The sequence below is a fragment of the Taeniopygia guttata genome, chromosome Z (genome assembly GCF_048771995.1).
Source record: "Taeniopygia guttata chromosome Z, bTaeGut7.mat, whole genome shotgun sequence".
Classification (NCBI taxonomy): domain Eukaryota; kingdom Metazoa; phylum Chordata; class Aves; order Passeriformes; family Estrildidae; genus Taeniopygia; species Taeniopygia guttata.
The window spans coordinates 23,340,790-23,366,262 of record NC_133063.1 but is presented as its reverse complement, the minus strand read 5'-3'; the positions used below and the strand labels follow the sequence as shown (position 1 = coordinate 23,366,262).

General features: G+C 38.8%; 1 long non-coding RNA gene across 1 annotated transcript in view; it reads right to left on the bottom strand.

Moving 5' to 3' along the window:
- The window catches only part of LOC140681770 (uncharacterized), a 31,350-nt gene extending 6,502 nt beyond the window's left edge, over nucleotides 1-24,848 (bottom strand). Inside the window, exon 1 of the long non-coding RNA XR_012052947.1 lies at nucleotides 24,711-24,848. This is a non-coding gene — a long non-coding RNA (uncharacterized lncRNA). The remainder of the gene's footprint in view (nucleotides 1-24,710) is intronic.
- Between the last annotated feature and the right edge of the window lie 625 nt (nucleotides 24,849-25,473).

The following is a 25,473-nucleotide window of genomic DNA, read 5'->3' as shown; positions in this document are numbered from 1 at the left end:
TTGATTATGTCAAATAAACACCTAGAATTGTCAATTTTTAAATACTGTGTAAGAACTCTGTGGAAACAGAAGAAAATGTGTAAGAAAAAAAAGATGCAGAAAAGATTTAACTACTACTTTATAATGTGATCCTATTGAACAGCCTCTTCTTAGGAGTTGCTTATTTGCCAACAATTAAAGCTGTCCTAGGACTACCTTCCCAGTCACATTTTCCTCCCATTCCTCAAGTAAATACAACAAATGCCACTCCTCAACACAATGCATACTCAAGTGTGAAACAAAGGAATACCTGAAAAAGAATTTTAATACTGCACAATCTAGAGACACTTGCCAGTCTGTTTCAAACCAAAATAAAATTATTGTTCCTGGAAAGTCTGGAAACTTACATCAATTTCTGAATCCTAAGCTAAGATTTTTCCAACTATGATAGAGAGTTCAGGGTAAGATTTTTTTACTCATTTTCTCCGTCACCATACTGTAAACTATTTGGCATAAACTTGCTTAAGAACAAAGAATTGTACTTTGGTTGACAGAACAGAAATATATAAGCAAACCACCAAAAAAAATTCCTTCCTGTTCGTAGCACTACAGTTGTGCTTGTCTTAGTAAAACAGGAGATTTCAAGCCGAAATTCACTTTTATAGCCTGAAAGTGCTTGAAACACTCTCAATCTTCTCTTGGGAATCACACATACGTTTCAGAAATCTGAAGACAAGACAGCATGTGTTGGTTCTCCCACTCTGCATTTTAATAGCATTTGAAAAGCATTTTATTCACAATAAATCACCTTCTAATGCTTCTGCTTTGACCAGGTATCAAAACAGGCAAAATTCTCTTGTCAAGAAAGATCAACATTTTTTATAGAAAGACAACATCTTAGCAAACTGCTAATTTCATATAATGAAAAAATGAACAAGCTGTATGGCACTAATTACTTGCTTAAAATTACTTGCTTTCATTTAATATCCAGATCACTATCAGTAGCACAATGTAAGAATAAAAGTTCACTGAAATGCCCTTTGTTTTCCCTTTGTTATGCAAAACCAGAAAATATTAAAGGGAGAATGTTTTACAGCGTTAGGATTAGCCTCCAACAACAAAGCAGATGAGAGATTATCTCAAGTACTTAAGTTCAATTATGCATTACACACGTACTATGAATTAAAGCCCCTGCATGTTCCTTCGCTAAGAAGAACGTTGAATCAGGTTAGGCTCAGCTACAGGGCTCTTTGAGTGACACCAGAAGCTGCCCCCATGTCAGTCAGAGCCAGTTCCAGTCAGCTCCAAGATGGACCTGCTGCTGCCCAAAGCTCAGCCCCTTAGCCATGCTGTTGACACCTCTGCTATAAGGTATCTAGGAAAGGGTAAAGAACACTGCACAGCAGCTGAGAGGGGTGAGAATAACTGACAGAAACAACTCTGCAGACCCCACAGTCATTGAGGAAGGAGGAGAAGGAGGTGCTCCAGGAACCAGAGATCTGCCTGCAGCCCACAGAGCTCACACCAGAGAAGGTGGATGTACCCTGAAGGAAGCTACAGTTCCTGAAAAGACCATGCTGGAGAAGGCTTCTGGCAGGAGCTGCAGCCCATGGGGGATCTACACTAGAGCAGTCTGTTCTCAAAGAATCAAACCTATGAAGAGAACCCTTGTTGGAAAAGTTCACGAAGGACTGCCTTGCACAGGAGAGGCCCCACACTGGAGCAGGAAGAAAGCATTATAAACTGACTTCAATTCCCATTCCCTCTTCCCCTGCACAGCTCAGGAAATGAGAGGAATCAAAAGTGAAGCTGAGGCTGAGGGAAGCTGGTTGTAAATATGTTCTTATTTCTCAGTATCCTGCTCTGTTTAATTGGTAATAAATAAAAAAATATAATATCCTGAGCTAGAAAGGGGACCACAAGGGTCACCAAGTCCAACTCCTAGCCCTGGACAGTACAAGAGGCAAGTGTCAAACCATGCGCCTGAGAGCATTGTCCAAAGGTTTCTCCAGCTTTTTGAACTTCCAGCTGCAGGGACAGGCTAGGTTTTTTTATCAGATTACTAAAATTGGAGCAGTTGTCAAAAGCACTAGATGAAGCTAAGCTCTGGGGAAAAAAAAAGGAACAGCAATGTGTAGCTAAGATCAGGCCACCAGCAGGGACAGGAACACTGCTAATACTAGCAAACTTCTAGCTCTCCTTGGACATGCAGTTGTAATGTACCTTTATGCCTGTTGTTCCTCGAAAGGCAATTCTTGGTTCAGTACAACATTCTTAGAAGAATGCTGGAGTGATTACTTCCACAGTTTCTATTTACTCAGAAGGAAGCTAGAACGACCTGTCAATCCAAATACTATTCATGACAACAGCCCCCAACTCCAGATACACCCCCTGCAAAAACATGCCTCAATAAGACTTCTTTAGATAACAAATATGGCTACTGGAAATAAAAATAAGAAAACTTAAGAACTTTTTCCTAACCCCTTTAATTGTATGCCTTTTTTGAGTAATTCCAGGCAAAAATTTGGAATATCTTTCTATATATCCAGTCTAAGTCATGTAGTTAAACTGAGATTTACAGCATTGTAGCTTAATAGAAGTTACAAGCAATTTCAATTAATGAAAATAAGTCAACAGAAGTTTCTTAGAGTTCATTATAAAAGTAATGTTGTAGTCTTTCTTTGCTTCACATGGCACAGATAACAACGCCTCTTAATTAAGTAAAAAGATAATGAAGAGAGTGGAAGATGAAAACCAAGTCAATGAATCCAATTCCATTTAACATTCATTAACATTGAGTAACATAAGATCCATGCTAAAAGCAGATAAATGAATCCTCAACTATTATAGGCTTTTTATGACACAGTTTTTACTAGTTAAGTGCATTCGTTAAATGTTTTCAAAAACTAGCATCCGTAAAACTAAAAGAAAGAATTCTGTAAACATCAAAATAATGCTGAAATCTAGCACCTCTAGAGATACATATTTTTAGTACCACAAAATATAAAAATGCTAATACTGAGATAACTGAACACAATGAAGTAGAACAGTAATTCATTAACATTTACATTATATGGAACTTTTAAAAAGTATAAGGGTAAGTACAACACAATTGCCTGTGACTATACTAGCACTCGGTTTTTCTATGCAGTGCCTGGTATAGTAATTGCATATACTAGGACATAAATAAATAATCAAGAAGGAGCCCAAGTTTCTTTGCTAGAAGGCACCATTACACATGGGAAGACAAGAGTTCATGAGAAACTGGAAGAAAAACTAAGCAAACCAGAAAAGAAGAGTAAAGGAAAGAAAACCAGAAATTAAAACCAGTGCAAGAAAGAAGTGCTGAGAACATACTATGCTCCATTACTATGTACAAAAAGTCCAGCACATGGCAGAAGTCAGGAAAAGGAACTCCATACTGGAGCAGGTGAATGTGCTCTAAAGGAAGCTTCAGCCCACACCACAGCCAGCTCTTGGCAGGTGGTGTAGCCTGTAGACAGGTACCAATTATGACTGATGCACGTGTCCCCTTAGCCAAACAGCACAGATTCCAGCAAAGATAAAGATCTAAACCATTAATGGGCCAAGAACTTCAGTTTTACCTGTTCTCTGAAAACCCACAAAGGAGCAGAGTGACCCAGTGAGCATCCATGAGCATGGAACACTGATCATGCGATTAAAAAATGAGTAACAAGTGGCTTTTCCAAGGATCATTTGTCACAGAACAAAGGAAGTTATGGGCACAAGAAGTCCCATGTATACTTGTCCTGCTGTATACAATTTGACTATGAGCAAATGACATTATTCCATAAATATGACAGCCTAAGTGAGCCTTCTTTGAGTTCTGCTTGCCAGGCAACTTGGAAGTGATCTCCCCTGAAGCTAGGTGACCTCCCACATTTGCTCCTTGAAGCAAAGAGGCCATTTTCCCAAAGGTATGTCTCTTTTAAGTGACTGATGCTGCACATAGCCTTGGTAGAATGATAATTTTGATTTGTGCCTGGTAATTTTGAATCATTGTTCAAACGATTGGGCCACACAGTAATAGAGTGAACTCTGGCACCAAATTGTACTTTATAGTTTTACAATATCTTATTAATAAATCTTTTGCTAAAACCCTTTGACAGTTGTTCATTAAACGAACTAAATCACTAATTCATGACACCCCTTAGGAGCAGTGGCCCTGCAAGGGACTCCACTAGAGAAGTCTCATCTGGAAAGACTGTAGCTAAGGAGAGGACTCACATTTTATCAATTCTTGAAGGATTATATCCCACACCCCAAGGAGAGACCTCACATGGGAGCAGGGCGAAGGGGAGAATGTTACAGCTTATGGCCTGGCCCAAAGGGACAAGGGTTGGAGACTTCATGGAAACACCTTTAATTTGTTGTAATCCAGGATTTGCACTTTATATTGCAGGAATTCCTATAAAAGGACCTACTTCAACCAGCAGCACACACAAGGCAGCACAAGTGCAGCTGTGATCTGACCTGATCTGGCTTTTGTGCCCAGTAACTTCCCACAACATACCACCTCTCTGTCCTGAGCAATCACCAGAACAGATGGAGCTCCAAGTTATGGACTGAATTAACTCAGTGAACATTTGTGGGCACTTTACAAGGGTGGTCCATACATGAAGGATCTGTGTATACATCAAAAGACAGGATGTGGTATGTAGGTGGTGAGCATAATAAGGATGTATTGGGTAACATGGGACCTGAGCATAATATGAACAGTACGGAACTGGGGATGGAGTGTGAGTTTGTGGGCATAATCTGTACTGATTTTGGCTTGGACTTTTTCTTTAAAGTACCTTATATGGACTTACGCTTTGGATTTGTAAGCAAATCAGCACTGAAAACAGACAGATGTTTTAGCTGTTGCTGAGCAGTGGTTACAGTGCCAATGTCCTCCCTGATTGTAATGCCTAAATCTAAGCTTATTTTGAGAAAGTATCACTGTACCAGTATCATTGTACCAATGAGAAGGTTTGGAGGGGACAAAGTCAGGACAGCTGACCCTAACTGGCCAAACACATATTCCATACCGCAAAAAGGAGGACTGCGGGGTGCGGGATTTGTAATTTTCTCTTCTTCCCCCCTCCTCCATTCCCCCTCCCTCTTTCCCGCGAGTTCCCCCTTTGTCCTGCAACCCAGCCCGCCCCTCCCCCCTGTCCCCGTGGTCCCTTGTCCCAGTCCTTTGTTCCCTTATCACTCCCCTCGCCATGCGGTCGATCCCTTCCCCACCCTACCCCCCGCCTTTCCCGTCGCCGCTCCTGCCTCCCCGGGGTCTCCGGGGTTTCCCTGTCCCTGTCCCCTGCCCTGTCCCCATTGGCCACGGCTCAGGTTCCCCCCCGCCCCTGGCACAGGGTATAACCGACCCCCCCTCGGTGCCCTGGTGGTCTCAGGAACACACTTCTACAATAAACACGTGTTTGCACCCAAGCCCCGTGTTGCTATTTCGTCTGTTCCCGCGCTAGAACTGAGCCTCGCAGAGCCAAAGGGGAAAAGCGGCCAACACCTCTCCCCTCCTCCTGCCGTGCTCCCGCAGGCGCCCGCCCAGAGCCAGTCTCACATGGCAACAAATGGTAGCAGAAGATAGCTATTTCCATCAATTTGTGAAAGGGATAGAGAGAAAGGAACTCTGCCACCGTAAAAGCTCTGCAGATGCTAAGAGGAGTTGACGCGCCGGGCAGAAAACAAACCCGAAGCTCCAGGACCCTCTTCCGTCCTCGCCGGCGTGCTCTCTACCCCGCCCAGGAGCAGCCGCGCTGCGGGGGCAGCTGGACTGCAGGGGCCAGGAGCCGGGTAGACTTACCCAGGGACAAAGAGGACAGTTTGGCAGTGGCTCGATGGACTGAGCTCGAAGAGTTGCCCGTCAGGGGACGACATTTGAATGGAGACCAGAGGCTGACAGTGGCTGAACCCAGAGTTTCAGGAACGAGCTCTAGTTAACGGGAACACCCAGGTTTCTGGGAGAGCCAAACTGCGAAAGAATACGTCCTCAGTTCAGTGTGATTTTCCACCACCGAGGAGAGAGATAGAGATTTCACCGCCCGAGCCCAGAGGGTAAGTTGGGTCAGAGCAGGGTGGGATCCTGGTGGGCAGCTGAGCTACTTTTTTTCTTTTCTGAGTTTTAACCACCGTCCGTGCCCAGACAGGGACTGTAGGCTTGCATGTCTCTGGCAGCCGGGAGGCTTTTTCTTTTCTGAGGAGGACGCAACCTCACTCGATCTTTTCTGGGGTAACTCATACTGGAAAGCTCCTTCTCTTTCTTGGAAAACTATCTTTTCTACCCTCTCCTCCCTATTCTGGGCTGTGGGGGTAGGGGGGGTTGAAAGGACACCAATGGGACAGAATTGTAAATGGCAACACGTCAGCTATAGGAGAATTGTTAACATCCTAAGAGACGCCCTTCACATCCACATATTTTGTCGGCTTCCAGCCGCGTCGGGCTCCTCTCCTGTCGTTTCCCCCTTCAGCTTCTGTGAAGCTCCCCCGTTCCCTTTACCCCACGGACTACCCCAAACCTTCTTCCTTGGGGTGGCAGTGGCCGAGCCGCCCCAAGCGCTCTGCTGGACGCTGTTATCCTCCCTTAAGGGTGTCATTGGCTGTGCCTCCCCGGGTGAGATGCAGTGTACCCGGTACCCCCTCCCAAGATGGCGCTGGCCACACTACAGGGACCCCATTTTCCCACCTTGACCCTTCTCTTCCGCCCCAAGTTTTCCCGCCAGCCCCACCCCTCCCCCAATGGCCCTGCACCATCCTGCAGTGGGCCAGCCCCTATTGGGGGGGAGGTGAGTTGGATTAATCTCTCAGTCCTTCTTCTGGCCTCCCCTCTGATGGGAGGGGTTGCTGGAGGGGCCCCTCTGTTAGAGGACCTCCCTTTGTAAGAGAGCTTTCCCCTTTGCTGCGGGGGGGGCCCCCTTCGAAGGGAGTGGAGCTGGAAACCCGGACCAGGGCTCCACTGTCTTCTTTCCCCTGAAACAGTGGTGCCCAGGTTCACCCCTCTATCCCATCTCCTAAATGTACCTTGCCCAAAGTTCCCTTATTATTTCAATACAAGTCTTCCCTATTGCTTGTGATATTCTGGAAATAACTTCTTTGATTGAGTTATATCTTATAGAAGGAAAGATCATCCTCTCTAATTACTGCCCACAATGCTATGCCAACTTCGCAATCAAATAATCAAATTGGAGAAACCACATCGCTGTTCGCTGCCTGCTTCTGCTCTGCTAGAATTTGAAAACCACAAGCATCGCGTCATGAATCCTGCTTTCATCCTCGATACAGAATGTTTTTATGATAATTTTGTACTCTTTATCTTAAATTATAATGTAGAAAAGATTTTTGCCCCATTCATTGTAACTATGATTGGTGTATCACTTTCTAATGTCTCTCGAATTTGTAACGTTGCTAATTTGTTTTTACCTCAGAACTCCCTTTCCTTTATGTAAATTCAAAAGATGAGTTGCTGGATTTGTAATTTTCTCTTCTTCCCCTCTCCATTCCCCCAGCACGTTCCCTCTTTGTCCTGCAACCCAGCCCGCCCCTCCCCCCTGTCCCCGCGGTCCCTTGTCCCAGTCCTTTGTTCCCTTATCACTCCCCCTCGCCATGCGGCCGATCCCTTCCCCACACCGCCCCCGCCCCCCACCTTTCCCATCATTGTTCCTGCCTCCCCAGGGTCTCCGGGGTTTCCCTGCCCTGTCCCCATTGGCCGCGGCTCAGGTTCCCCCCCGCCCCTGGCACAAGGTATAACCGACCCCCCCTCGGTGCCCTGGTGGTCTCGGGAACACGCTTCTACAATAAACACGTGTTTGCACCCGAGCCCCGTGTCGCCATTTCGTCTGTTCCCGCGCTAGAACTGAGCCTCACAGAGCCGAAGGGGAAAAGCAGCCGCCGCCTCTCCCCTCCTCCTGCCGTGCTCCCGCAGGCGCCCGCCCGGAGCCAGTCCCGCACGGCAACAGCGGGGACATTTGGAGTGATGGTATTTGTCTTCCCAAGAAATCATTACATGAGAAGGAAGTTTACTTCTTGCAGGTGATGAACACCTGCTGATGGCAAGGAGCATATGAATTCCTTATTTTCCTTTGCTTATGCATGCAGCTTTTGCTGTCTTCTGTCTTCATTCTGTCTTCATCTCAACCTCATGAGCTTTCTCATTTTCTTGTGACTGTCTTGCCCAGCTCACTGGGGGCCAGGGAAAGAGGATCTATGGGGTGCTGGCATGCCCACCAGTTTTAAATCACAACTAATTTTGTTTATTTGCTATCTCCGTAACACAAAACAATCCAAAAGAGAAATAACCATGAAAGGGAAAACAAATAACCAGCATCAGTGTTTAAACTAATGTTGAAAGTGAATGTGTTCCCTGCTCACTACAACCTACACCCCCAACGTCCTGATAAGATTTCCTTGTAGAAATGTATTTTACTCTTGGAGCACAAAGGAGGATTCTCAAGATTGTCAGTTTCTAGATTAGAGGCAATCAAGCGTTCTTCCCTGGAAAATGCTATTCAGCTATACATCACTAGGACTGAAAAGATGACGCATGAAAAATAATAAGATACCCATCCCAACAGCTAAATTTTAGACTTAATCCCCACATAAATGGTTTTACTGCAACAAATATAATACTTGTAGAAGAAAGGTATATAAAATTGGAACTAGGCAAGGTTGGGCAAGACTGCTTATTCCTTCTGGACATTGGAATTTTTAAAAAAGTTTTAAATTGTATTTTTACAGAAATATTTGTTTTCAAAATATAGGTGATACAAATGATGTTTAACCCTCTGTTCAATAAACCGCAGGAGCAGAAAAATCTTTAAATCTAAGACTTTCCAGTAATTCTACTGTCTGTTTTGTCTCCTGCAGCATCAGGGTTTGACTTATGAGGAAGAACATCTTCACGTTTCTTTTATTTCCTTTAACTATTCAGTCAAAAGTATGTACAAGAGACAGGAAAATGTGTGTAAAAATCTATAGTGTCTTCTCCCTCAGCATAACAAAAACTATTACAGTGATAAAACTATTTGTGCAATTAGCTTTCACATATGAGAGCAATGCAGGTGCAATTTTAAAAGCTTACTGACATACTGGTTACTCCTGTTTCTCAGTAACATGGGGCTTTATTCATTCTGAAAATGTTGCCTGGCATTAAAAAACAGAATTGTCAACAGCCATGAATCGTATATATTATCTCTCTCCCGAAATGTGTTCAGAAATTTCGAGTTATCTTAATTTCAGATCGCCTTAGCTAATGGAAATACATAACTGCCAGCATTACTCACAGCACAGTTTAAAAGCAGACCTATCCTTGAATCACAGGAAGAGAAATCAGATCCCTTTGAACACAAAAGGAAGAAAGAGAGGACACTACTGAAGGAAATCTTTCATGCTATAAGAGGAGGTCTTCCCAAGTGCCAAAAATGAAGACATACTTCATACTTAAAGATACAACACCTATTAGCCATAAAAACTGTGGAAGATTTCTGCAAGAAAGTACTACAAACTTTAAAATGGTACTAGTTTCCTTATAGCAAAAATAAAAACATTTTATGACAAATCTCATCTATCAATGTATGTTGATAGACATACATTCATCCACTTAAATTATGAACCACAAAAATTATTAGTTATTTCAAATCAATGCATAAACGTTAAGAATCAAGAACTTTTTTTGTGACAGACAACTGCACACAGACAGCTGCACACCTTTGACAGTGAAGAACTGCAGCAAATGCAAAGAACAAAACCACATAACACACACTAACTAGACTTCACATAGTTACAATTCAGTTTTTATATATATACACACACACACAAGTTCAATCCACCAGTAAAAGCAATGAAGCAAGAAGATAGTTTCAAGAAAAGTCTTTAGAAGTTATGCTGTAGACAAAAGTTCCTCAGAACTGGGTAGAGACAGATTTCATGTCAGCTTGATTTAGTTTTGATGTTTATATTATTTAAAGCTACATAAAAATCATGCATCTTGTATGAGGTTGCCAGATCAGAGAGATTTGCAAGATCATCTGTTCTCATTCTTATAAGACCAGTACACTTCACCTTTTTCCAATTATTTGTGTCCAGTAAGGCTCTTTTTATTTTATAAATAGAATCTTGCACAGAAGAGAATCTTGCACAAAATAATAATACAATAAACAATGTCTTTGCTTGATACTGATTTATTACTGTTTTCCACAAAGCTCAGACAGATGTGGGTATAAGATTAATCATCATACTGCCCTTCTTACCACTCTACAAAATCCTCAAGCTTTATGTTTTCTGACTCCAGCATAATGACCATGATTTCAGGTCAAAGATGAATCTTAAGACGTAGCTTCTACTTAGCTCATTTGTTGAAATTAATTCAGATGAAAAGCATTCCTGCAATACACAGTTTGAACAGAACCTAAGAAGTCTGGTTTAATTATTTCTGAGCCTGTACATCAGATGGCAAAAAAATTAAGCTCTGCATTTTACTACAGAGGTTGCCTTGCTGATATCTTCAGATACCTGGCAAGAGAAACTGGAAAATGCTAGAACCCAATCTGGACTTTTTAGCTTTCATTGTATAACCATTGCTCACTGAAAATTAAAATTAAACTTAAGATGTACCAAAAACCTTCAATAGCAAACAGGAAAAATAAAGTTTATTTTTCCAAACCTAAGTACCTGGGAATCCTACTCATGGGCTGACCTCCCGAATTCCACCGTAGGGAAGGAAATGGAAGATAATTCAAGAGCTATAACAAAATCTCTTCATACTGTTGTGGTTTAATCACAGCTGGCAAAGAATTCAGCTCTTTGACTCAGTATTTATCTTACTGCTTATGACCATTATTACAAAGTCTATATTGGTGCTGCAAGTGAGTTAACCCCCACATACAACAATGGTAAATATGTAGGTAGATACTTTAAGTTTCTTTTTTTTTTTTTTTTTAATTTGGAAAATTAAAAAAATATTAGGTAATTATTTTTTGTATTTTGCCTTTTGGTTCAGAATGCAATCTCTTTCCTGTGCCATTCCATCTGTCAAGTGATTACTCTCATTAGCTGAAAAGGCAGCAACTAAATCTCTGTTTTCCTTGGTGACTAGTCTGTCATTAAGTACCCTGTGCATGCCATTATGGCAGAATACTTCTCTAGGAAGTGTTTATTAAGTAACACCTCCTATGAAAGAGTGAGCCAGGAAGTACTTGGAAATACAGTATTCACACAATAGTGGAATCAATCCACTATTCGAGGAGGGGATGGGGCAGTTTCATAAACAACAGCAAAAAACTGAACATCACAGGAAGAAACTTTTCAAAGATCATTTTAACCACAGGCCAGCTCAAAACCCATACCACTTTACCCCTAATACTATTCTATTTAGAGATTACATGTTATGGAACAGAGCTAAAAGCAACCTAAACAAAGCAGCTTAGAGGCTGCAGTGAATTTTAGTGATGCTCCTTAATTTGTCTATTCCACCTTCCTCCAGAACAGCCCATTCTTCTAACTGGACATACATGACTGTCCTTTATTACTAAGGGAATACAAAATACAAGTAGGAAAGAGAGAAACCTATACTTACAGGACCTTTTACCAATTTTTCTGCTAGCTTGCTTAACAATATTCAACTACTTATTTAACAATAACAATACAGACAAACCACAAACCAACATCCCACAGAGAAAAGGTGTTTCTTAAAAGATTGGCCTTTGCTGGAACTGGACAATGGGAAACCATCAGAACATTTGGCACAATGCCCACCCAGCAGGGTGGAGTAGGCAGGGGGCCAGGGGAAGTGCAGGAGCATCCGCAGGGGATTAAAACAGCCCTGGAAAGCTGTTTTAAAGGTCCAGGGCTGGAAAACAGGGACCACCACACTTGTTCAGCCTTGAGAAAAGAATGTTTGCAGGAATTCTTATCACTGTGGGCTACAAAGGAGACCCCTCTTTCACAAGGAAAAGACAAGCAGTAATGGGTAAAAGTTACTCCTGGGAAGATTCCATTGGACACAAAGGAACATTTGTCATAATGAGAACAATCAGCCCTTGAAATAATCACCCCTTGGATATGGTGGATTTCCCAATGTTGGACTCTTTTAAGATCCCTCTGGACAAGGTGCTGGTAATCTTGACTGGACCACGCTTTTGCCAGGAAGGATGGATCAGATGATCCTTACAGTCCCCTTCCAACCTCATATTCTGTGATTCTTGCAAGAACAGCTATGATGAAAACTAAAACCCAAAATACCCACCTTGAGTCACAGATTTTAAAAATCATTTATTGTACCCGTGTCACAATATTTTGCTACTCCAACAAAGTCTATAAGTAGTAACAAAAAGCTTACTAGTACTCAGCCAGTACATGAATTCCTAGCCAAAACAGGAAACAAAACAAATACTTCTACAGAAGAAAGAATGAGATCCACCATGTTTCTGGGCTTGTCAAAAGAGGACAGGAACAAATCTTATCAAGATTAAGGGCAACGGCATGACTAATGGTTTTAAAACAATGAAAATAAAATAATTATCACAAACTATGAAAGGATATCATAATTTCTGCAAGCCCATGGACACATCCCTTTCACATACCAAAACAAATTTCTTACTCAAAGAGAAGATGAAGTCTTGAAGCAAGATTTTCATTTATCTGAGAAAGGAAGTGTGTAAAATCAACTCAGCTACTCAAACTAAATAGCATGAGAAAGGAAATCCAAGCCTCCTGCAAAATATCAGCAAGCTACACTTTGGTCACAATTCTTTTATGCCAGATTCATCAAAGCAATCATCATACTGAATAATGAATAGTCTTAAAAATACAGCCTATCAGAAAAGATGGGATTTGTTCACATGAGTACAAGTCTAATCTCGTGAATTCAGTTCCAACATTCATGAAAAAAACTCACCCATGAACATATGCATTGGAAATCTAGTTATGAGCCAAACTACATAACCACCAACTCATAAACACACAGGTATGTTTGCAAGAAAATGTGGCAATGACTTCTATTTGTAGCATAAAATAAAAACAAGCAAAAAAGTGTATGTTAACAATCAAGTTCCGATACAGAAAAACTATTTTGACATTAGTTCAATTACAAGCTAAGAAAACTACTTTACTATCAAAAATTTGTACAAAATTGCCATTCTTAATTAATATTAAGAATAATTTTTAATATTTCTCCTTAATGCAGTAGCATGAAATGTCTACAAACTACAGATAAGACTGTTCTTCCAAAATCAGATTCGTGAAGAAACTCATTTATACTCATTTCTATTTTGTCTAGTTCAACTACAAGCTTGTCACATTACTGAACTTTATAAACCTGTAAAAAATTAAGCTTTAAACTAGTAAAAGGAAACATTTTTTAATTAACACACTAATGCTTATTAAGGGTACACCAACAAATTTTTTGATAATGTAAGATCAGTCGATTTAAAGATTTCTTATGTATTACAGTGCTTATTAGAAGTTTTTCCAAATACAACACCCACTCACTTCCTTGCATGCAGTAACTTGTCAAAGTAGCATTTTAGCACCTCCTAGGTCACATAATTGGTTTCTTTAGCAAGAAGGCCCAAATCCCCTATTCCCAGTTCCCCAATCAACAGGACTGATTTTTCTGACATAAGGTCAAAGCTATCAGGAGGTGAGGGGTGTGGTTTGAGGAGAGAAAATACAAAAGTCACACTATATAGAAATAGCAGATAATATTTTGAGTAGGACTTTTGGATGCAATGCTTTGGACACAATTTTTTAGTATGTCTATTACTCTGTATATTATAAATACACTATTTTGTTTTCCTAAATTTTCTTCTTTCTGGGTCAAAAACATGCATTTTTACAAGAAAAGAAAAAAGATCATTATAGAATTTTCCAAAATGCTCAATTTGAAGTGCTATATAAAACATTACATAGACTTAGCTTAAGTTACTTTTTGTTTCAGACACATTTTTACTCACAAGGAAATTATTCAACCTGAGGCCCAAACACTGAATGAAACCAATTCCAGAGATGCAGTAGTTAAAGTATTCAGGCTGAGACCAAAGTAAAAGAACCTCCAAAAAGAAATATTTTTCAGGTCAGCACCAAAAATCATTCACAAAAATGTTTCATTGTCACATTTTAAGTCCTCCTTAGCCATTGATAAAATACAGAAATAAAGCAAACTTTTAAATGCATTTTGGTGTAAAATACAGCAAGAAATTTGTACAACAAAATTTGCCCAGTTTATGATAATGAAGCAGCAGGTCAACTATCAGCAGCCTAAACACACTATCATAAAGTCAGTACCTACTTCTGTTGTTGAGAGCAGTTGGAAGTTTTAACTCTATTATGATCTCAAGTGGGGAAACACTTGTTTTTCCAATGGATTCCATTGACAGTTTAGTATAAGGCAGGTTATTTCACTAGCTAATACAAATCAATGTAAAATAAAAATAAGGTAGTACTAATATAACAGGGATCTAAAAAATCCAGCCATGATGGAAAGGGGAGAAAGAGTTTAGTGTTACACATTAGTTCCACTTCTGATACTCTTAAGTGTGTATGAAAGCATTAGGGTATGATCCCTTGGCAGGAAACATAATACATACTCCAAACTCACTTTGGAGCTTACCTGTCCTAACTCTCAAATTATGTGTGTAAGTTCCACAAACACACCATAAATCCATCGTTTTCACCCAAGCTGCCTTCCAGAAATTCAGACTTGAAATCAAGCTACTAAAGAACATGGCATAGGGAGGTGAAGATCAAAGCTGAAGTCAAAGATGGAAGCCAGGTGACCAAATGATAAAGAATAACAGTAATTCTGCATGAAACAGTATAATCATCACAGCATTTTTCAGCTACACTCAAGACATTTAGTGTTAGTGTAAATAGTTGGTACTACTTACATAAGAGAAAATCCACACTAGTAAGAAGAGATTTGTCTTTTTCTCAGGTCCAAATGACATCCCATACTTCCCTTCCTTTTTTCTAATCAAGGGATACCTTCAAACCCTCCCACGAGATAGGGCTGTAGGTTTGGTGATACGCAGCTCTTTTTCAAACATGGCTGTTTGCTCTTACCAAAGGTGACAGCCTCAGTGACTCAAACTTGGATTTCTGTCTTCTTTTATCCTTCAGAAGTAGACATCCAACTTTTGAATCAGACTTAACAGCAGGAAGGGGTAATATCAGAAGTCTGTTACTCAAGTACATTTTGGTAGGGGTTGGGTAGCCTCTGCAAAGCTGTTACATTTTATAAATTGCATCATAAGCAGAATAATTTCTGCTAGTTTTTAAGCAAAACCCATAAAAACTTACCATCAAAAAATCCAGATGAGAAACCTGGCTTTCAGATTGCCTTTTAGCAATCTGCTCAGCAAAATTTTTTGTAGGGACATCTATCTTTGTATAAAGACACAGTCTGGTACAGCAATCCATAGTAGTGACAGTGCTTGCTGGCAACATGCCTGATGAGGAGAGAGGCAGGCACAGCAATATGGGGATTGAGGGTCAGCATTCTTGTCTTCTGAATAAAGGACTCACTAATTCCACAGCAAACTTAAATTTGGATATTTTAAGGTAAGAAAAAGAAAGTTGGAATTGCACTGTCATGATGAAATACAAATATGTGCCAGGGATACTCAAGGGGTTACTACAGAGGAAATTGGAAACTGTGATTGTGGGGGAAAACTTGACCACTGAAACTCCATGGTCTAAACTGCACTTTGTATCCAATGATCAGGACATTGCAAAGTGTTAGCCAACAGTTTGTTAAAATACTCTAAAATAAGAGTATGGAATTTAGATATATGCGTTCTTCTGACAATAAGGCTTGAAAACTTCAGTGTCAATTTTCTCTCCTCAAAGCTGGATTACTCTAACAGCTACTTGTATCAGCCTAGTAAGCACTTCCAGGTTCTTCTGATATCATTTTTACAATCACCTTTGTATGACTATGTAATGGTTTACTTTAAATCACAGTGTTTGTGAGGAAAAGACCAGGAATACAGTTAATAAATGCCATTTCTAGTTAAAGCCTTCAAGGAAGAAATGGTGTGGTGTATCATCGGCAAAGATTCCACATCTACCACGTGATATAGAAATTAACCACACCCTTCTTTAGATAATTTCCTCTTGTCCTATCACTTGTTATTTGGGAGAAAAACCTGACAGGCACCTGACTATAACTTGTTTTCAGGTAGTTGTAGAGAGCCATCAGAGCACACCCAGAAGTTTAACTCCCAGCTTAGGACTGTATGCACTGCTTGCCTCCTCTACATAAGCAACCTGAAGCAACAGGATTGAAAGTTTTTGGTGTAATTGCACCGCAGCAGGAGCAGAAGTTCTCCAAACACCGCAAGACAAGCTGTGTCAAGATGCTAGGAGCGTGAGCTACACATTTGCACTGTAGTTGCATGGAATTTCAATCATAAAGGCTCGAGTAGCACTGTAACTGTACAAAATACATCAACAAAATCCCACTATGTGTCACATGGCTTTTGTTTCCTACAGGGAACCTGATGAAGGATAGCAAACTATCTGGAACAAGTAGAAACAAGCAATTTTGGAGCAGCAGGCATCAGTGTCACTATTACAAGATGGCTCAGAAACACCACAGACTCCTTTATTCCTTGCTCTGGTTCCATGATCCTTTTAAAGGCACTCAAATAAGGAGACAACTCCATACATAGGTCAAGTTTACAGAAGTGAAGGAGGAAGAGCATTGAGGCAGCATAAAAGTGCTACAGAAAAAAAAAAAAGCCCTAATGCTCTCTAGTTGCATGAACTCTTCACGCATTTTTAACATAGGTGGAAGGTGATCTTCATTTCCTTGTCACATGCTCACTACATAAGAACTTGATCCAAAACCTCATGGCTACTCACTGAGCCATCTCAAATTTGTTGTCAGTTTTAACAGATTTTAATACTTTATATGAAATTACCATTAAGGTTTTTAAAGGGAAAGACAGGAACAGAGGATGCAACAAGCATTTTCTAGTAAATTTAGAATTTATTCTATAATCTATTGCTTTCCCCATATGTTCCAACTTTCCTATCCATCCCTTCCTCAAAACAGGAAATTCTATAAAATCTCTCATTACTTATCCTGTATTTTCACAAGTGTTTTGTATCAGATGACAAAACTCCTCTATCATTTATCAGTCTTGGCACTGTATTTGGCTAAAGATAATTAAGTCCAATTTAGCATTAAACTGCAAAGAAAAGCACTTTCACTTTCTTTAAGTTATTTAGAAATCAGAGAGGGCTGAGTGAATTTGATGACTGCTTTGGAGAATGACTAAAAAAGTGATGAATAGCACCAAAAAAAATAGAGCTGTGTTAAAACAAGCTATATTTAGCACTACATGAACAAAAGCCAGTACTGCTCTCCCTTATCATGACACTGACAAGTACAAAACAGAATGCCTGACAGCTTTCCAGGGGGCTTTAGCAGCTACTGCTGATGTACTGCAGAAAACAGATTGACACCAAAACCTCTTTGCACTATGTTTTTTCCCACCATCCAGTTAAAGACATTTAAGCAAAAAGACATCAGTTACAACTGCTCTTTCAAGATGCTGCTTGAAAATAGATGCAGAATGTATGTGAAGTTTGTTTTCCTGCTAAGCACTGGTTGGTTTTAAACAACAAAGTAATCCTAAAGATCCATTAGCAAATACAGTGGGGAACCAGCTATTCAGTGGCAGCCCTATCTCCAGTTTTGTCAGTCATAATATACAAACTAATAATTAGAGCAGAAATAATAGCCCATAAAATAAATCAACAAAATAAAATCTGACAACTTACATTTGAAAAAAAATTGTTTTGCAATGCAAATCTGCCAGCTAAACACAAAATTTTATCTATTTATATATGAGATGCAAAACCAACTTTTAAATATAATAAAAAAAGGCTAAATTGTTTTCTTGTTCAAAATAATCTTACTAGAACATTCCCAAAAATGCATTTCATTGATAGCTATAACTAATCATATTAAAAGTGAGAAATCACTTTTTTTTTCCCCATGCTCTCTTGTACATCCCACACAACAAATGTAATGCTTGTCTGTGTATGGTACCTCCAGGACAACAGACATATCTTCATCTTTCTAGCAGCTAGCTGACTTCACTGAAGAGTATTTTTAGTTTGTTGCTTGGTTGTTAGCTCATGCTCAGCACCGAGTAATACTGACTGCCACTCAGACATTCTTCACCTACAAGCTCCATCTGTGTTTTAATTACTATAGCAAAAACATCCACACCTCCAATGGCTCCTCAATTATGTAACATTAAAAGATAAAAACTCTTTTAACTAAAGGAGGTTATCCATGGTAGTCATAGGGTACTGCTCACAGAGGAAATGGTTAAAATATTGAAATATTGATAAAGTTTAACAGCTTCCTGAAAATAATAGTTTTCTGTAAATGTAGATGTTGAAAATGTCTTCTTAAACTCTCACTCATAAAATAAAAATGGAAGCTTATAGTTTAAACTTAAGTAAAAAAAAAAAATATTATACTTGGGTATTTATCTTCCTTTTTGAAACATTCTTCTCCAAACTTCACCAATAAAGCTTTTAATGCTACATTGACAATGAAGAATCTTATACTCTGTTGTCCCACATAAACCTAATGAAACACTGAAAGATAAAAGATGTAACATACATCTCTTAAACATAACAAAGAACTGTACAATATTCAATCACACTTGAAGAGGAAATTAGAGCGCTCTGACACATAAATAAGGGTAAGAAAAAACTGATACTAGAAAACCATTCCTAAAGAACACCAAGGATGAAGAGTACACAAACTAGCACTTTATATACTTCGCTATGAATGTGGGTATCACATATACGCTATATATAATATAGATATATCTTAAAAGACTAATTCACAAGTGCTTCCATGGAATTCCATTCCTAGTGCTTTCATGATACAAGGCAGTAGCTAATTCACTACAGATTGGGAACCACATCACATGTTCATGCAAGGCCCTCTGTAACCCTGTCAAGAACTAAAATCAAGCCTGCCCATACCCGAGTACTGCCTGCAACAAATCATCACATCAGTTCTTGCAAAGTCATGCTGCCCTCAATAAAGCTCACCAGAGAAAGTACACACCACAATTAAACTGGACACTTCAAAAATCTTACCCTGGAGTTGACTGTCAGGTGGAGTATTTCCCAGCTACAAGATCTCATTTTAGTTACAGACAAACAGAAATACAATACTTACAACTTGTAGTTTTTACAAGGTAACTTCTATTCATGGATGAACTACTGTAACCAACAAGTAAAATAAAATACACTTTCAAACTTACTTCTAATTGAAAGAGAATGTATTTATAAAGCCTCATAAGCTCTCAAGAACAGAACTGCTTTGTGATTTTTCTTTCTTTTTTAGCCTGATGAGTTGAAAAACCAATTTGCATTAAAACAAACTCAAAAAACGTTTTTCCTAAACCAAAGAAATTGCAAAGTATCACCTTAGGATAAAAGAAACAGGTTACAACTCTTTTACTGCCCCAAACAAGATGGCCTTACACGGCTTTCTTATGTCCCAAGATGCATAATTTGCTATTTGACACAAATATACATGAAACCAGACAGTCCTCTTTCCAAGATTTCCTGAAATCACAACTTTGGGACCAAGTATCTTTCTCCCTTTTGTGTCTTTAATAGAATGGATGGCATGCTTAGCTGTTTGGGTTCCTCTGTTTTTCTTTGATGATGCCAGATGACCCTCACACAAAAGAAGAAACTGAATCAGCCTTTTATCTCCCCTGCAAAGCCATTGATCCTTAAGAATCTGGTGAGTTTAGAAGAGGAAACAGCTACTATTTTTAGCAGTTTTGCAAAACTGCACTGATTCATACTCAGAAAAACTGATAAGTTGTTCCAGGATTCTTTTGTGAATTCATCTGTGTGGCCCAGGATGGGGAATAAGCCTAAGAAAAAGCACTCCACACTAATTTGGTCATACACTGAACAGTTACCATATCCAAAAAGTCTACTGCAGTGAATACCTGAGCTGGCAGTCAGGCTAAACTCAAAGAGTTGTCAGCCAGGGAACTCCTAAGGCATTCCCATTTGCAGGTAGGTTTCTTCAAAAAGGAAAAGGAGTGAACCAGAGTGGTTCAAATTTAATCTAGATTTTGTACGAAAACCTCAAGGAAATTTGTACTGTGACATTCCTTCTGATGGACTGTATAGACTTCTTTAAACACCAGAATGTGGCAACACTTCTACAGTACAGTTCTACAGTACTTTTCTGAAGAGCTTTTTCCTTTTTTCCCTTTAAATACACATACCACTTCTGCAGAGATTTCTCTAAGAAAGCACTATGGTATAAATTACAACCTTCAAACTATGTTAATTTTTTAGTTAAAGAACAAACAAACAAACCAGTCTAGAAATAGTACAATGGTTCTAACAGTTCTGTTTTCTTGTAGCAGTCTGACCTTTCTTCACAAGTGATGGATCCACTGTGCTTCTCACACACTAAAGCTTCTTTCAGGTGTATTGTAAGGACAAAAGTTGGTGAGAGATTCCTTACATCAAGTAAAAAGATTCACCAGCCTACTTCTACCACTTGGCTCTAAAACAAGACAAACACTTCCAGACTGTCTCAGCAAGTAATGAAGTCAACATGAAAACCTTGCAAGAAGGTCCAAGACTTTCAACCCTGTCGAAAACCAGATGGACTGGCTTAGTTCTAGACTTAAAGCTACCTTTTGACTCTCACCCTTTCCCCACCATAAAGAGCTTACAGGTATACATCCAGAAAAGTGAAAGTAAGATTCAGGCCTGGTGTAATGTGCAGCTTTCAATGAAGAAGATAAAAGTTGTTTTCAGCCAAGAGTCCAACAGCACCTCCAAATGAAATAATTTACTTCAATACTAATTCCAGTACATATAAAATAATATAAAAATAGCACTGTTTAAAAAAACCCAAACCAACCACACGAACGCTCACCTACGGCCTGAGGTAACTTACACATGATGTAACTTAGAAACAACACTATTTTTACTGAAGAATAAATTAATGCCTCTTCTAGATGCACAACAAATGCTTCTATTCTTAAGTTAAATACTCAAAAGATTGCAAATAAGAAGGCAAAACAATCAGGCAGCTTCAAAATTTTGACCTTTATTCAGGGAAAAAACCCAATATAATGTAAAAAAAATCCTGAACATGAAGGATATGGAATAGGGGGATTAAAAAGCACAACAGAACATATACATGTTTGCATGTACAAATGAAGAAGCTCAAAATGAAATTCTAAGAAAAAAAGTATCAATGAAGTCCCATTTCCCCCATGTATAGAACACACTGAATCAAGGGAGTCTCTTGGTTAAAAAAAAAAATTCTCCAGAATTAGATGTTGTACATAAACACAGCAGAGACAAACCAGCCAATTCAGACTAACACAAGCTCTGGAGAATGCTAAAATGTTTTTCTTAGCACACTATTATTTTTGTTGTATACTTAGCTTTATAGCTTTTTCCTCTTAAAGACTATCTAAGCCACCTGTCACTACAAAATTTTCATATTCACAGGATATGACAATATTCCCAACACCAAAAGGCAGTATTTTCATAACAGGAGAATAGAATTTTGGAAAACAATATGTTAGTTACCAGTCAACGTGGAACAGATTTATAAAAGCCTTGAACTTTGGAAATCCATTCAGGTGAATGTCAGTTCTTTCTATCTAACAGTTCCACCTGATTTATTATTATTACTACATAGATTTAAACAAACATGTGCACATGGGTCCGAGCAAAGAAAAGCACTTAATAAAAAAAAGAGATACAAAAAAAAATTATGGAGATTTCATACAGGTACTGAGTGGAATCACTGTATCTCTGGGGCACAGCTGAAGTATGATTTTTAGAATAATGTAGGGGCAGGAAAAGACAAAAAAGATACAGCTGTTGCACAGTTGCTTATGGATTTTTCTACATCTTCAACATTTATGATTAAATTATCCAATCTTACAGAAATACATGAATGCTTATCTACCAGTAATTAAATCTTGTCAGAACAAAAATATTAGGTACTTTTCTGTAAGCAAATTCTAGCAAGATTAGGGAACATTTTTTCTCCTTAGGGCACATTTTTTCTCCTATTGACTGAAATACCAGGCAAACCACAGAGCCTTCATCACCCCATTCCACATGCATGTGTACAAATAATGTCAGAAGACATAGGACACAATTGAGTAAACTTTATTGATTCTGAAAAATTATGCATTTCCTCCATTATTATTAACTTCTGTGCAAAGACATGCTGCATGCTTTAAATATATAACTATGCAAAAATGCTTAAGGTTTGGTAATGGAAGAAAGTCTGGCCAGATCATGCAGACCAAGAAAGGCAAGGTGGTCTCAGCTCCCACATCCAACCATGGTGAAGTTAAGCATACATCCCCACCATGCAGACAAAACACATGTGTAACTGTACACATGACCAGCCATGGGGCAACGAGGGAGGTAGAGGGGGAGGCATCCTAATTTAAAACCAGCACATTCTTAGCGTCAGGTCTTAAACTCAATTTCCTTGTCCAAACAAGGTCAGAAATTTATCTAGGATTTCTATCTGAATAGTAACTTCCCTAAATATGAGGGACAATATTCAAAAACTGACCACAAAATCTCATGTGCCAACCAGCTATTTTCTCTCACAGTTGTTTTGAACAGGGAGATTTTAAACTCCATAAAAACCCACCATGATTTTAAGGTACAGCTGTACTTATGGCTAAGTTGATATAGCAGAATATGATCAGAGCTAATGCTTTGCAGGGCAATTAAACCAGTCTTCTCTACTGTGACAGACTTTCTGAGTCCACAGATTCCAGGGGGATGGGTTCATCTTGCTGGTTGGTGGAAAAGCTCTTTGCTACAGACTAGGTTTATGTTGTATCAAGCCACCACACAAACTCATCCCATGACCGCTGCAGGGAGAAAAGAGCACCAGGAGAGCAAGACTATTCTTTTCAGCATTGAATTAACTTAGCATCTTAAAAAATTTTTAGCATTATCTTTGATGTTCTTATCTGTTCTCTTGTTAGATTACATAAAATTCTGAAAGAATTCCCAATTTACCCTGTTCAAGGGTACCTTGTTTTTTTCCTTCAAGAACTTCTCCTTCAGCCCACATTTAAGGCAATTGTGTCTCATCTTCATCTTTTTAATACTCCTCTAATTCTGTGATGTCCTTCTATATGTCAGTACCACAGTATTATTTGAAAAAAACACAAATGTTTCTTTCTTTAAAGTAGTTCTTATCCTTTCCCCTCAGTCCTCCTGTAATCCTGCTTGGTTTCTGCTCAGAACAGAGAAAAACTACAATGATTAATGACACCACTATAATGGAAGATCTCAAGAGTGCACCCAAACATGCACCCCTATAAATGACCTACAGGATTATAGTGAAAAAACAACAGAAACCCTGTTTTTGTAATGAGCTGTTTGAATGTGAAACCTGAACTTGGAGTGAAAGGACTTGGTGGGAGGAAGAACAAATCAAACCCATTAATAAACATGAAAAGAAGCTCCCAACTCCAAACTACTACTACATCATTAGACAGACATTCATTAAAGAAACACATATATTGCATACTGGTTGATTGCGTCTAACACACCAAACTGAAAACTAATCAAACAAAAAAACAGTGAACAAAAAACCAACCAAACAAAAAAGAATGAACAAAAATCCCCTAGTCTAACCTCCTAAGCTAAAACAGATAATATGCACAATTCCTAAAACCATAAAGGAAGACCTGTGAACAATCAAAAATTGCATTAAATACATAAACAGACTTTATTTTTTTAAGTGCTAAATATCAAAGTTAATAGGTATCAGAACTGGAAAGGTAGTTTTCGGTTATCTAAAGTATTATTCTTTTCTATATTATTGTCCAAACTAACAGCTAGGCAGTCAAGAGAGAAAAGAAAGAACATATATATCTTTATACTAGAAAGCAAAAAAATCCTCAGTCCACAAGGAATTAAAGATACTCAAAAGGCACAGTATTGTCACTAGACTGTCTTTCCTATTCCTCTAATGCACCACGTCTATTGCAATTAATAACATTAAAAACTGCCAAATGAGTCAGTACATACTAAGCATTTTGCTTAAGAAACATCAATAGAGACCCCCTTTCCCCAAAACAGACTTAAATGTCTAAATAAGCCAAGGAATGTTATGAACAAAAACCAGAAAAGAGGTACAGGTTAAGAAAAGTTACTTGCATACTGTATATGCATGGAAGAAAGAGGTACATTGGTGGACTTGTACAGTACATATTACTTTAATGTAGAATTTCTTGCCATATCAAAGCCCTTATTTAATATAAGATGGGTGTTAATTGCTGAATTTTTGCTTCAATAATATTTTTTTTAAGTGAACATGTTTCTCTTAGGTAATAATCCCCATTACATAAATGGATCTATAAGTAAAAATATATCTCTGTAAATTTTAATTTCTAAAAACCTTTAACTATATAATAAGTCAGGGTTTTTTACTTCAGGGATTTTTACTTTATCTTTTTTTTATATTTATGAAAATTACCTAGACTTTGTCATTACATTTAAATTACACTAAGCTATGCAATTGGTTCATCTAAAACATACTTTATGAATTTAGTGAACAATGCAAGGGAATAAAAAAAAAAGGCAACACTGAAACTTCATCATGAGGATACATAAAAACTATTAAATATGAAGCAAAAGTCACTTACCTTCCAGTCTCATGAATTAGTAAAATAACACTGGATTACAGAATGTATGGAGAGAAGCTTATGATCTTTAGTGAGAGTCAAATAATGTTCACGTAGATGCTATGAACAGCCCCTGTATGCATACTGACATCATCAGTAAAGGCTTTGAGGCAAAGGATACTATGGTAACCATGCAATGTGCTGAGAGAGAAGCCTTTAATTGCTTAACAACTTCCTGAGGCTTGTGCTACTAGGTTTCCATTTGCTCAGAAAGAAATGCGGGTTGTCACAGAGGCAGTGAGTGTGCTACTGTGCAGAAAAAACCCTACACTGAATCCTGATTCTATTGATTGTGATGAGACTTAAAATTACAAATATCATAGCTTGAATTCATTAATGAAATCTTCTCATATCTGCAAGATCTGTCAGGAGTCACAGGTGAAGAAGCAATACTGTCGGGCAGTGATTTTATAAGCATTTCTGTTTTCTCTATTTGCATGCACTGACACCATCGCATAGAGATATTATCTTCAAGTCACAGAAGCGTTTTAACTGTAGAATGTTCTTCTGCACTAGGGGATAAAACAGTGTTCACAAAAAAACCTAAAGTCCAGCTAATATTAAAGCTCAGGCATAATATAAACGGACATGCTGTGAAACAAGGTGTTTATCCTGGTATTGTGTCTCTTCCAACTTCCATGACTGTTAGTCAGTAGATCACTTAGGAAGGACAAAACTCTGGGACATATTACTAGCAGTGACATGATATGGCCCAAAGACAGCT